Genomic DNA, 11,666 nt, shown 5'->3' with positions numbered 1-11,666 from the left:
GTTAGTCAGGTAGATGTCCTGAAAGCATTATCCATAATCAAGTCTAATGCTGTAGGCGATGATGGCATCTCGCTAAACTTCGTCCGTAAAGTCATCCAATATATAATAGGACCACTTACCCATATAATAAACCATTGCTTGACTAGTTCATGTGTCCCAGCAGTATGGAAGAAGGCTATAGTTTTCCCAGTCGCAAAAAAGACAAATGCTATTTACGCTGGTGACTATAGACCTATCAGCATACTGCCCACATTTCCCAAAGTTTGCGAAAGCTTGATGGCCACGCAAATTTCATCATTTGTACAGAACAATCGTCTACTCTCTCCACTACAATCTGGCTTCAAACAAAGGTACAGTTGTTCGACTGCAATAGTTAAAATACTGGATGATATTAGAATTAGTTTTGACAACGGAGACTTGACTCTACTTTGTTTACTTGATTTTTCTAAAGCATTTGACTCAGTGGATCACAAATTGTTATGTTTGAAGCTTAAACACTATTTCAGCTTCAAAGACGGTGCGGTGAAGCTCATGACTAGCTACCTTGGAGACAGAACGCAGAAGGTCAAGACCAGTAAATCAACATCTCAGTCTAGATACCTGTACGTACACACTGGTGTTACGCAAGGGTCTATCCTTGGTCCACTTTTATCCAGTCTTTTTGTGAATGATGTTTTTACCGTTTGTCAGTACGTGAATGTCCATGCGTATGCTGATGATATACAATTGTACTTGTCCAGTCGTATTGGTCTCGTTGAATATTTATGTTTCAAAATAAACAGTGATTTGTCTGCTATTTCTGTATGGGCTAATGAAAACTCTTTATGTTTGAACGCGTCAAAGTCATATGTCTTACCTATATGTAATAGTGTTGTGCATGTTGACAATATCCCTAAATTGTGGATAAGTAGGTACAAGTTCCCTTACCTTTATGAATAAGGTAAAAAATTTTGGGTTTATTCTTAAAACGAAACTTACCTGTGCTGACCATATAAATAGGGCTGTGGGGAATATTTATGCTACATTGCGTAAGCTGAGAGTCTGTGCAACATTCACGCCAGAGAAAACAAGGCGCAAATTAGTTCTCCAGCTAATTATGCCTCTCATTACCTACTCTGAGGTGGTATACAGCAAACTCGACTCCACATCTTGCCATAAACTTAATGTGGCATTTAATAACGCCACGCGGTATGTATATGGGATTGGCAGATATGACCATATCTCTGACTTCCGATCAAGGTTACTGGGCTGTTTCCTTAATAGTTATTTGTCTGCTAGGATTTGCATATTTTTGTGCAAACTTATATCATTCAGGTCTCTGTGTCTCAGGTCTGTTAAAGTGTGGAACTCATTACCCTACACTGTGAAGGCTCGATTTAACAGATTTAACTTCAGGGCACAAGTCTATAATTACTTTAAAAGTGTTTGATTGCATTAAATTGGGGCATTAAATTTCTCTCTACATTCTCTAATTTCTACTTTTGTTTTTTCTTTTCTAAATCCTTCTTTTCTTCTTATTATTATAGTTAAGTTAAAGATATTGGATTGATTTGTAAATGAACGAACTAACTTCGCCAATTTCCATCCGATTTCGAATTTGTTTTTTTAGTTCGAAAGAACAAAACCAAGCCTTTTTGACAGTGTGTTGACAATTTTTCTGAAATGACAACTGACGAGACTGTTGACAGTAGTACACTACTGTTATAGTAAATTTAATTTTGCATCGAATGAGCTATATTTGACTGTAATTGAATTAAAATTAATAGAGTTGTGTGAGTTTTAAGATTTTACAATTTTTTTTTACTAATTTGGTATATCGGTATAACTTACGCTAAATGGGAATAAGGGCGTGTTTTGATGTGTTATTATAGATACGTAATATTTATTGGAATATATATGTATACATAAGAGTACACTGTACTGCATACAACAGAACTGGTTAGAACTTACGAAAATATCTCACATATTATCACACTTTTTTTTTCAATAGAAATATGAAAAAGCTCCCAAGTGTACCAAAGCTCACACTATACATTGTTTAACAAAAGAAGTTTGTTATTATAATTTAACCTTATTAAAACGTCAAAGTTTTATTGTTTTGCTTCAATTTGTGAGAAAGAAATGTGCGATAATCGCAATAAGTTTTGTTTCATATGTGGTTTGTGGATCAAAAGCATTGTTTGAAGTTACAGAGTAATAAAGCTCTGGTTGATGGCTACAACCATTTCTTTAAGCTTACATATACTAACGGGTGTTCAATTAAGAGGAGTTTTTTCATTTGCGTTTTTTTTACAGATCGCGCGCGAGTTGTGGCAAACTGTCATCGTGGATTTGTTGAACAGCGTTTGGCATTTCATCATGGAAAGACTCACACCGCAACAACGTCTACAAATTGTTCAACTGTATTATGAAAATCAGCGTTCTGTGACAAATGTTTTTCGTGCGCTTAGACCGCATTATGGTCAACATAATCGGCCTGCCTTAAACACTATTCGACATACCATCAACAAATTTGAATCCGAATATTCATTGGTGGATAATTCTCGACCGAATAGACCACGTCCAGCAAGAAGCATTGAGAATATAGCGGCAGTAGCAGAGAGTGTACGTGAAAACCGTGATGAATCGATTCGGCACCGTTCTCAGCAACTTGGACTGTCGTATGGAACAACTTGGTCAATTTTACGGAAGGATCTTCATTTAAAAGCATACAAAATACAGCTCGTACAAGAACTAAAGCCAAATGACCTTCCTGCACGTCACCGTTTTGCTGATTGGGCTCTTGAAAAGATAGAAGAAGATCCGCTGTTTTCGAGCAAAATTTTGTTCAGCGATGAGGCGCATTTCTGGCTGATGAGGCGCATTTCTGGCTCAATGGTTACGTCAATAAGCAAAATTGCCGTATTTGGGATGAAGAGCAACCAGAACAGCTTCAAGAGCTACCTTTACACCCAGAGAAAACAACGGTCTGGTGTGGTTTATGGGCTGGTGGAATCATCGGTCCATATTTTTTCAAAAATGATGATGGCCGCAACGTAACTGTGAATGGTGCTCGCTACCGTACCATGATATCGGACTTTTTGCTACCTGAAATTGAATCTAATGATCTCTACGACATTTGGTTTCAACAAGACGGAGCCACTTGCCATACAGCTCGTGAAACAATGACTTTATTGAGAAGTCATTTCGGAGAGCAGCTGATTTCACGTTTAGGACCTGTGAGTTGGCCACCAAGATCTTGTGATATCACACCTTTGGACTTTTTTCTTTGGGGATTCGTGAAGTCCAAGGTCTATGCTGATAAACCAGCTACGATTGAAGCTCTGGAAGCCAACATTACGCGTGTTATTCACGACATACCAGTCGAAATGCTCGAACGAGTGATTGAAAATTGGACCTTCAGAATGGACCACCTTAAGCGTAGTTGCGGCCAACATTTGAATGAAGTCATATTGAAAAAGTAAATGTCAAAAAATGTCCTTTCAAATGATAAATAAAGGTTTTGAACATAATTTACATTTTTGTTTTTTTTAACTATTGAAAAAAGCACCTCATGATTGATCACCCGTTACTTCTGATCGCTGGTATGAACCGGAATTTGCTTGTACTGGGTGTTCATTGAAATTCAATTCAGAAAAGTCGAATTTCTTCATGTGGCATCATCAGCCTTATCATAAACCAGATGATGGTTATTTTTGTAAAACGGATATAAACGGTCATCATTACAAAACTCGAAAGCACATAAAGTATGCTGATGTTGCAACTGTTAAGAACCCCGTAGTCTTAGACGATATGATTGACTCAACTGCAGGTCGTGAACTGAAGATAGCTCAACTAATTGCTAATGATGATCAAACTGATAACAATAAACCTCATGATGAAGAGTACTTTCCGTCTGGTTCTAAGTCTTCAGAACGACATATTGTATCAAATTCAGATTTTCAGGATTTTTCTCGTGACTTACTTCTATCGGGAAGACAATCTCAAACGCTCGTTTCTCGTTCTAAACAATGGAATTTAGTTGATGACGACTTCAGATGAATGATGATGATCGAATTTCTTACAGAGAAGTATTCAAAACTGATGAAGATAATGACAAATGTACCGTACCATACTAAACTCCAAAGGGCTTTTTCCAATGTTTTTTTAAGTTTGGAACCAGCTGCATAATACTCCAATAAATATTATGTGTTTATAATGATACTTGTTATCATTTTCATGCTTCGAAACGCGCCCTTATTCCCATTTAGCGTAAGTTATACCAACATACCAAATTAGTAAAAAAAAAATTATAAAATCTTAAAACTCACACAACTCTATTAATTTTAATTCAATTACAGTCAAATATAGCTCATTTGATGCAAAATTAAATTTACTATAACAGTAGTGTACTAAAAAAATCCTCCATATCGGATAATATCGCAAAAATTATGCCAAAGTTGAAAAAATAGAGAAAAAATAAAAAAATTCCAAATACTTTCGTCTGCAGTCTCGTCAGTTGTCATTTCAGAAAAATTGTCAACACACTGTCAAAAAGGCTTGGTTTTGTTCTTTCGAACTAAAAGAACAAATTCGAAATCGGATGGAAATTGGCGAAGTTAGGAGTGATTCTTCACATCAACCTACTGAAAAACGGTTTTAGGGCCATAAAATGAGATTTTGGGGGTGTATTGGAAATTTCTCCTATACCATTTTTCTTATTATTACTATACCTACAAGTTGTACTAGGTCTCCATAAAAGTATAATTTCACTCTCACAGTGTTATCGAACAATAATTTTTGTTGCACTTACATTGTTTCTTTATTCCAGCACCGATATATATATTTGAAGTTGATGAATGTGTGAAATATTAATAAAACAATATAAAAACTTTCAAAGGTACCTTAAAACAATTTAATTCGATAATAGGCTGTAACTTGTAAAATTATTGTATTTTACTTTATTCGAAGCGCAGCAAAAACGAAACGTTACAATAAACTCAATCAATATTACAAATGTTAATTATCTTATGGTTTTTGGACATAGGCGATACTTTAACTTCAGGAATAGAGCAGATAGTTCATAACACATTTCCTGAAAAATATTTATTTTCTTAAAACAGAAATGTATCCTAATCACAATATTTGGTTATTGACGCCTTCGATAAATACAACCAAGAATTTTAACATTACAGGTTTTATCCACTTGTCTAAATATTATCTAGAAAGGTTTACGCAATTGATGTTGCCCAAAAAATCAACAAAGCAAAAATAAAATTCAAGCTCCAAAGCTCTTCACAAAAATATATAATACTATAATTATGCAAAACATTCGTATGCAAAAACCAAATTACATATTTAAAATGTATTCCTTTATGTAATTTATTTAATATTTTTTCTGTTAGTAATAAATTGAAATTATAGATATTATATTTTTCCATTTTAATAGTTTTTACATTGGTAATACAGTTTTTATTAAATTTTTTGTTGTGAAAATTACTAGACCGTTTATTGAAATTATTGATTATTGCAATTGTTCTGTTTAATATTTCATGACTTAATACTACACCCTTAGTAGTATTTCTGATTGAAGTAAAATTTGTAAATAAAGTAAAACATGATTCCTGCTATTTATGATCGAATTACCAACATATTAAGGGGTCACGGTGGTCTAGAGATCGAAAATTTGGAGTATTTTCAGGACTTTTTTAGCATAAAAAAAGTTAAAAACGATATTTAAATTCTTCTTCTTTTACATACAAAAATGAAAAAAAATTTTTTTTTTAATTTTATTAATTTTTAAAATGGCGCTGAAGTTGACCCTCCCGAAAAAGTGGTCCTGGACGGCGAGGTCCATTTTGGCTCTTCTATTTATCTGAAACACAAAAACCAAAAAAATTATTAATCAGTATGACTGTAGCTATGTCCGGTACTAGTTTTTTAATAAAAAATATACGAAATCATTAAAATAATAATATAATATGATTCTAGTGCGGCCCATAGCCATTGATGTTGTGAACAACATATTAAAATTTCGAATTATTCGGTTGAATAGTTTTTTTTTTTCAACACCAGGCCGAAAAAAATAGCTTTAAGATAATTCAGTTTAAAGTTTTGAGAGTGGCCGCGTGACGAATCTGGACAGTGCATTCTTAACAGCCTATACTTTCGAAATATCAAAAATCGATTTTTTGAAAATTCTAGACTTCCGGGACCCCTTAAGCCGACGTAAGTTGTCATTTGTTTGTCGCCCAGAGATTTCAATTAGTTAAGAACAAATAATATTTTATTGGTGAAATTATTTCATACAACTTGTATGATATAACTATGAACAAACTTAAATTTATTTCTTCCTTTCTATGATTTTTAAAATATAAGCCACAATTAAGGTAGGCTACCAGTTGGTGAATTTATTATGTAATACAAATATTTAATAGTAACTTTCAAACTTTTCATTCGTTTTTGTGAAAAGAAAGGGCAGCCGATTTCAGATCAAAAAATATAAAATTAAAAACTTTGTGCACCATAGGCACAACAAGAGTACGTGGTGCTTTTAGGGAAAATGAAATAGACTCACTTCAAGAAATCGAGTTTGAGTATTTGGCGGGCTTCAAACTACATTTAAAGGCAAAATTTCACATGAAGCTACATAGACAACTATCGACCAATTGGGCGAGACAGAAAAAAGTTTTTATTTAGTTACTACAAAAATTTTAAATAATCTTTAAAATTAAGTTAATACATATTAGAGAAAAGCTAAAATATACCTTTATTGGAGGAAACCAAAAAAAAAAAAAATTTAAATGTAGATCTCATTTTCATATTGAGTTTTTGAACAAAAGATTTAGGGCTAGGAGAACTATTGCTAAATAAAGTAAAAAAAGTATGACTTAAAAACTAATATAGATTTTTTTCGGGTCTCATTGTTTCCAATGATCATTTATGTGTTAAAGTAATGTAAGCAACCTTTTGACAAAGTTGCTTTGACTTAATAAGTCTGCCGTCAGTACTTAACACACGTTGTTTCTTTCACATTGTGACCAGGTCAAACAATAATTTCATGATAACTTAAAGGCAAAACCTTTCTTTATTAGGGCAATCTAGACAAGTGAATATCACTGTATTAATTAGTTACCACACTGTAGGTGTGCGCGCTAAATAGCACCAGCACAGTACATTTATCACAATCACACCAAGTAAGGGCCGTTTGCTCACTTTCTGATTAATGCTTTAATTTATAAATAAAGGACACAATCGAAAAAAATTCGAATTTTTAATTGCATTTTTATTAGATCTTACCGCTATTTAAGTGTTTGAAATACTTTTGTAGTATGAGGTCATGAAAAGAAGGTAGAATGGAAAAACAAAATTTTGTGAATTATTTTGTAAAATGTTCACAATCATCTAAATAACACGACATTAGCTCTCCATATCTTAGTGAAAACGAATTTGTCATTTCCAGGCATCGTACAATTGAGTGACCACCAAACATTGAGAAAACGGTCCTAAGACTGAATTTGTTTTATTCCGTTTCTTTAGTCGGGATTCCCCTATTTTTTACCGAAAAATGGAATTAAATATCATGTCAAATTTAAAGCCATACATTTTTTGAGCAAAATAGCAAAAACTTATTTTAGAAAAGCAAAAAGTTAACATTTATTTTTCTCTCTCCAATAACTGCTCCTAGTCACGTACATCCATATTTACATATATTCGCAAAAAATCTACGATATGTTACTAATTACACGAATTGTAGCGTCCAACAACTGGATTTTTTTTTATTATATACCAGTATGACTCTAACATAAAAGTCACCTCCTCACGGTCTGCTTTCGTGTATGGGTACAACTTATTCACCCTTTTCACGAATCGATGAGTTTGTTATTCGTTCCTTCGCACTTCCATGAACTGATGCATTTCTTTTCTTTTTATGTTGACTATATTTTCTCTTTTTTGAACAATCGTCACCACCCCTTTGGCAATTACGAAAAGCAACCTCTCTCTTTCGCTCTAGTTGACTTCCTTAACTGTTTCTGAATACCACATGTTTTGTGTGTTTATTATTCTTCTTGGGCGGACGTGTTTCTGTTTATGTGTGTATTCTTATGCCTACATATGGGTGTGTAAACAACCGCTTTGTTAGGTTGCTACACATCTTTGTTTATAGCTGCAGCTGAGGTGTGTTATTTTTGTTGCGTTGCAGGAAGTCCCAGACTTCATTCGTGCATTCTGTTTCATTTATTTCCAACGTTTTGTCTCCGTTCGTGGGCTAGGTCAACTCTCTATTACTGCGTATTCGCCAACTACCCTTTTGCGTATGCTAAGGTATATACAGAATGCACAAAAAGTTTGGATACAAATTTTATAATAGAGACGGAAAAGAAACAGTCCCAAATAACTGATGAAAATGATATCATTAATTAAATGAAAGAAAACTAACTCTTTCGGGTTTTATAAAAGCAATAGTAAATGTTTATTTACATAACGAATTTTATGTAACATATATGTTATATGTATATGTATTTAAAACAAGGGATTCATGTCTCAAGGATATATTGTCATATATAACAATTAACAAGTTTTTCGAGGTAACGCTTCTTCATTTTTGATCCCACCTGATAATCAAAAAGTCGATGTAGTTAAGCAATATTGATTTTAGTAGTTAACAAGTTGTTCGAGGTAACGCTTCTTTAGTTTTGATATCACTTGATAATAAATATAATAAATTTGAAAGAGCTACACTTAAAATTCCATATAAATGTTTGTTTTGCTCCGATTAGGTTAAAATTTTAGCACAATAATTATGGTAGCAATAATTCTTAAAAAATAATAGTTGTACTTAGTTAAGTCAAACAGAAAAGCGACCACTATATCTAATCCCAGTAGCCAACGATATTTTTGTGTTTGGCTTGTATATACACCTACTACTAAACCCTTCATCAAATTGCGATGAGTTCACGATGTACAGAATGCGTAGGTGTGACCAACATTAGACCGTTACCGGCTCTCAGCGATTTAAAGGAATCAGCTGATTTTCCGACGTGATGGCGGTTTGTTTACAAAAAAGAAATGAGATTGTGTTGATGATATACGAAAAAATCAATATAATCGACAGTCACGTCACTTCGTTGTTATCTGAACAATGACTGATTGGACGAGTGTGTGCCAAGTCCTCCATCGCTGAGAGCGGTTTAACGGTCTAGCCTTTCCTGTATAACTTTTTTCAGTATGTTTCGCACGCATTCATACTCTCTTCTTTTTTCAGATGGCAACGATGCAATATGATGGTTGTGTAATTTTTTTCTTTTTCAATAACTAACAAAATCTCAGTTATTTCGTAAAGAAACCGATATCACGACCCCAGTTATGTCATCCATCAGCTGTTTCCTTCAAATTCGTTGAAAGCTGGTTAACGGAGTGATATTGTCGAGCCTTCTGAAATATTTTCCCCATAACATACTCGGCCAGTCAGTTGTTTTTGTTCCGATGCCAACGAAGTAATATGGGGGACGGCTATGTTGATTTTTTTCTTATATCACCGACACAATCTCAGTTTTTTTGTAATCCCGATTACGTCAGTCAATTAGCCAGTTCACGGTCTGATGTTGGCCACACCTCTACATTCTGTACATTGCGAAGAGTTGTTGTAAGAAAGGTTGGTATATTACCAGTATGAGTCGCAACTCTGTCTGTGATGCGGGGTCCCTAGGCAGTTATGTACACTCGCTTATGGTAATCCTCCCCTACTCATAGTTCAAAGCATACATATAAGGCATCCGCAGAAAAACAAACAAAATTTGTATCGGTTTGAGGGTTTTTTAAAGTCGATAATAAACGTTTTTGTATGTATTGGGATTGCCATTAAAGGTGCTGAACTTTGAAATTCAATAAAAAAAACAGTTAAAGTACAGTACATTTTCTTTTGGCACCATACCATTGTAGGCGGCACTGCTTGGCGTACCACTTCTATATTATATCTTATCATGACGTCTTCAATTTCAATGTGGCAATTGCCTGTGTCTTGTCAGCAATAACTTGAAATTTCATGTAATCCCCTGAGTGTAGAGGCACAAACTGAATCTCCCACAGATTTTCATCGCTCCAAATTTGGCAATTATAAAAAAGTCTTATATTCGGCTTGTTTAAGAAGTCACCAGAAAAATGGCTTGACATTAAAGAAGAAGATTTTCTTCCCGAACGTTTGGCGAACAGAGAAATGATTTTGATAACTATTTGTAACAAGCTAAGCGCGCTGTTAAATCATGTAGCTCCACATGATTAAATGTCAAGACTAAGTAAGTATTCTCATCAAATTTGAGTGATGTAGTTTTATCAAAATGTAGTCATATATCACGCCTAATGCAAACTAGGTTTTTATAGTATAACTACTTTACTTGTATTCACAATCTCCGTTCCAAATGAACACGCCAAAAGAAGCTCTACGCAAAAATACTGTGGATTCTATCGAAACTGAAGAAAAAATTATCATTCGTTATACATGCAGATGAAACTTTTATCGATTCCATAGAACTTTTGAATTTATTGGTGTTACTATGTATCCACTCTCAATTGATTGGGCAAGACTTTCCATAAAAAATGTATTCCCAAAATCATTGAAGAACCATTAAAAATGATGAAATGAGTTGATTTGAATCCAAAATTCTGTCGGATCCTCACGGACAGGCCCGACGAGAGGGGGGGAGGGGGATCGGGTACTTTTTCCCCCGGGCCCGGAGTTCTCAGAGGGGCCCAGACTCGAGATTATACGTATTTATATGAATTAGACATTATTGGAAAGGGCCCGCATTTGCAATTTTCCCCCGGGGCCCGGATAAGCTTTCTACGGCCCTGCTCACGGGCATGCATTCCGTTCGAACTCAAGTGGTTGCAGTTCTCCGAATAGCTTTCTCTTTGACAACATATGAAGTTCAAGGTTAATCGCTATAAGTATGGGGATTAAATCTTGTATAATATACATCCTATGTATATGTGTGTAATATACCACACTTAATACCCAAAATAATTTTTCGATAGACAGCAAAACGAGCCAGAGTTACATATTATATTATATAATTATTGTATGTTATTCATATTCAAATTCAAATTCACTATCAATTTTAACTTCATTTTTAAATACGAACTAAATCAAATAATATTAGCATACTACTGTTTTTTAGAAATTCGCTATCAATTTCCACTTCATTTTCAAATTCAAATCAAATCAGATAATATTAAATATTTATGGCGGAAATACACTTGGAGGTTTACCATTGCCTGCCGAGGGGCGGACACGGAGATTCGAACCTACGCACTCCCGAATGGTAGTCACACACCGAACCATTACATGCAAAATAACCATACAAATTAGTGTCCGGGGAAAAGTCTCTTACAGCGCTTTCCCAATACGAGTATCGGGCATATCCGCTTTTGACTCAGTGACTTTAAGAACTGCGGTAATTATTGCATATGGAGCGAGACTTAAACCCCCAATTCACATTGAAAAACCACTGCTAGATTTTGGAATGCAGGCAGTTTGCATCATTGTGACATACTTTCTTCAAACTAAAGTTGGAGCCAACAATACCCTTAATGGTGAACAGATAATTCGCAGATCTTTTGTTTCTAACGTCAACACCAATCGTTTATGGGCGAAAGACCATGGAGATCATGGATTAACCACTGTATTA

The sequence above is a fragment of the Anastrepha obliqua genome, chromosome 6 (assembly GCF_027943255.1).
Source record: "Anastrepha obliqua isolate idAnaObli1 chromosome 6, idAnaObli1_1.0, whole genome shotgun sequence".
NCBI lineage: Eukaryota > Metazoa > Arthropoda > Insecta > Diptera > Tephritidae > Anastrepha > Anastrepha obliqua.
This window is presented reverse-complemented; position numbering follows the sequence as displayed.